General features: G+C 40.4%; 1 non-coding gene across 1 annotated transcript; it reads left to right on the forward strand.

Annotated features, from left to right (window-relative positions):
- The first annotated feature begins 2,011 nt into the window (after positions 1 to 2,011).
- LOC141597636 (small nucleolar RNA R71) lies at positions 2,012 to 2,118 on the forward strand. The gene has a single exon (XR_012522860.1). It is a non-coding gene; the product is annotated as a small nucleolar RNA R71 (small nucleolar RNA).
- The last annotated feature ends 1,465 nt before the right edge of the window (positions 2,119 to 3,583 follow it).

The raw sequence follows: 3,583 nt of genomic DNA on the forward strand, positions 1-3,583 counted from the left end.
GTTTTTGATCATGATCGATGGCATGCCCAATGTAGGGATTAAAGATCCCTTTAAATTCGTCGTCCCAAAGACCACAAACTTCATTGAGTTGATCATTGAAAATCTCTTGCTTGGATGGAGACAACTCTCCCAATTTCTTCTCTTGGCCAATGAGGCCATCATCTTCTTCCTTGGTTGATTTTGATGAGCTTTGCAAGCTCTCCTTTTCACAATTCACTTGCTCTTTGAATGGAGCATCTTCAACTTTCTTCTTCCATTGGAGTTCCGATTTCTTCTTTTCATCTTTCCGGCTATAATGATCAATCATGAAACATGGTTCATGCAAACGAGGAGCTCTCATGGTCTTGTCAAGATTAAAAGTTATGCTTTCATCTCCCACTTCTAGAGTGAGCTCTCCATGTTTCACATCAATCACCGCACCCGCGGTGTGTAGGAAAGGTCTTCCTAAGATGATTGGAATGTTGGAATCTTCCTCCATATCAACAATGACAAAGTCCACCGGGATGAAAAACTTCCCAATTCGCACGGGGACATCTTCCCATATCCCTAGCGGTGTCTTCGTCGATCTATCGACCATTTGAAGAGTGATGTTGGTACATTTAAGCTCTCCCATTCCCAACCTTTTACTTACCGAGTACGGCATGACACTCACACTAGCCCCTAGATCACATAAGGCTTTGTTGATCGTTGTGTCGCCAATGGTACACGGTATTGAGAAGCTTCCCGGATCCTTTAACTTTGGAGGTGAACTCCCTTGAAGAATTGCACTACTCACCTTAGTGAAGGCGATAGTCTCAAGTTTCCGGATTGACTTCTTCTTTGTGAGGATATTTTTCATGTACTTTGCATAGGCCGGAACGTGATTGATTAATTCCGTGAAAGGAATTGAGACTTCTAAGTTCTTCACAATTTCCATGAACTTTCCAAGTTGATCATCAAATTTGGGCTTGGCTTGACGACTTGGAAAAGGAAGTCTAATCACAATGGGCTCCTTTTCTTTGGTTTTGTCTTCATTTTTCTTTGAACTTTCTTCTTTTGATGATTCCCCTTCGTTGGGACCTTGCACCACAACTTCATTCTCACTAGCTCTCACAACTTCATCCTCAACTTGCTTCTTGATTGCTTCATATCTTGTACCACTTCTCAAGTGAATGGCACTAACCGTTTCATGTCTAGGGGATTACCTTGAGGTGGTAATTGCCCCTTTTGTCTTGATGAGCTTGAAGATGCTAGTTGGGTCAATTGTGTTTCCAACATCTTGGTGTGAGCTAGAATGTTGTTGATGGTGGTATCCTTTGCTTGGCTATCCTTTTGCATTTGGGTGAAGAATTCTTGTTGATTTTTTTGCATTTGAATGACCGCTTTTTGGACATCAAAACTTTGGTCATTGTGGTGATTGTATGGATTTTGATTTTGGTAGCCTTGGTTTTGATTGAAAAAGGGTCTTTGATTTTGATTTCTCATGGGTGGTGGAGTGTATGTAGTTTGAGGGTTTTGGACATTTTGGCTCTTGTATGAGAGATTTGGGTGGAACTTGGTGTTTTCATTGTAAAAATTTGAATAAGGGGTGCCACTTTTGTAAGCTTGGAAAGCATTGACTTGTTCGGTTGTTCCCCTACATTCACTTGAGTCATGACCCAAGGTTCCACAATTCTCACATATCCCGCTTGGGATTGATGAGGATGCCGTCATGGCATTGACATGGTGCTTTGATGATTTTGAGCTTTCCTCAAGTCTAGCCATAGCTTGTTCAAACTTCAAGTTGATTGTGTCAATGTGAGCACTAAGTTGAGCACCCAATTGAGTCACGGTGTCCACTTCATACTTTCCTCCTCTAGTAGCCTTGCGAGGCCTACTATATTGCGAATTATGGACCGCCATTTCCTCAATCTTGTTCCATGTTTGATTGTCATCAACTTCGGTGAACATTCCATTTGATCCCATATTGAGAATGTTCCTTGAATCTTCATATAAACCATTCCAAAATTGTTGCACTAAAAACCATTCGCTAAGTCCATGGTGAGGACATGAGCGACAAATACCTTTGAACCGCTCCCAAGCTTCATACAAAGACTCTTCATCCCTTTGCTTAAAACCCGTAATTTGAGCTCTTAGCATATTGGTCTTCTCCGGTGGGTAGAATTTTTTGTAGAAAGCTAGAGCTAGCTTCTTCCAAGAATCTATTCCAAGGGTGGCCTTATCAAGGCCCTTCAACCATTGCTTTGCGGTGCCGATTAACGAAAAAGGAAATAAGACCCATCTTATTTGGTCTTGAGTCACGCCCGTTTGAGAGATAGCTTCACAATAATCACAAAATGTTTCCATATGAGAATGAGGGTCCTCACTAGGCATTCCCCCGAATTGGCTCCTCTCAACTAGTTGAATGAAGGCGGACTTGGCAATAAAGTTTCCGGTAAGATGTTGCGGGGTAGGAGTACCATTTGGTAGATCCTCCTCGGTGGGTATAGAGTGTGACGAGAATTTAGGCATTGTAGGTGGATTTTGTGTGGTATTGTTTAATGGGTTCTCTTCTCCTTCTATTGCGAAAGGATTGACAAACTCACTAGTGGGTTGAACAACTTCACCCACACCTCCCAAATTCCTCCTAACAAGTCTCCTATTATTCGTCAAGGTTCTTTCGATTTCACGGTCAAAAGGTAACAAATCTCTTTGTAACCTTCTAGACATGCAAAATATCAAACAACTAGAAAACAATTAGAACAAACCTTGAGGAGTTTTACTTCCCAAGGTGAAAAAGACACAACTAAAAACAATAAAAGAAATCTTAAATCAATTAAACACCGTCCCTAAGAACGGCGCCATTTTTGATCGGAGCCATTTGGTGTTCACAATTAAGCATATGTGGTCGTTGGTCAATGGTCGATACAAAACACAATTTATACTTCACAAACAACTCTACAATTAGTAAAGAGGCAAGTAAAGGTCGGATCCCAAGGGACGGGTATTGAAATGAAGATTCTATTGTAACTAGTGGTGTCTAGGGGTGTCACAAATTGGGTTGATGTAGAAGGTCACTAAACTAAAATAGCAATGAAAATAAACTAACAAGGTAAATGAAATAAGGGTGTAAACAATTGATTAAAAGCACTAGGGTGTCATGGGTTCATAGGGGAATCATGGGATATGATCATACAAACATGTTCTCAAATTATAAGCAAGCAATTATTGTTGTGATGGATTGAGTTGGGTTATATCTTACAATCCTAGGAAAGTTTGGGTCCGGAGCCGAATCTCTTGGATTGTACAACACCTACAAGTCGACTTAATCTTCCCTACTTAACACATGCATGGTCTAACAAGACTCGAGTTGGGTTATGTCTTACAAGTCAAGTTGAAAGGATAGAAGATGATAGTAAATGCAAGGATTCATAGGCTTAGCATTTCATCAAATATAACATGTGCATGTATTAAGATCAAAACAAGCAAGCAAATAAGATATGAAAGCATATTAATTTAAGCATGAATCATTCCCCATGTTGGTTTCCCCTAATCACCCATTAAACCCTAACTAAGAGACTACTCACTCATTATCATATTGATCATGCTAGAAAGGTTGTCAATC

The sequence above is a fragment of the Silene latifolia genome, chromosome 8, assembly GCF_048544455.1.
Source record: "Silene latifolia isolate original U9 population chromosome 8, ASM4854445v1, whole genome shotgun sequence".
Taxonomy (NCBI): Eukaryota; Viridiplantae; Streptophyta; class Magnoliopsida; order Caryophyllales; family Caryophyllaceae; genus Silene; species Silene latifolia.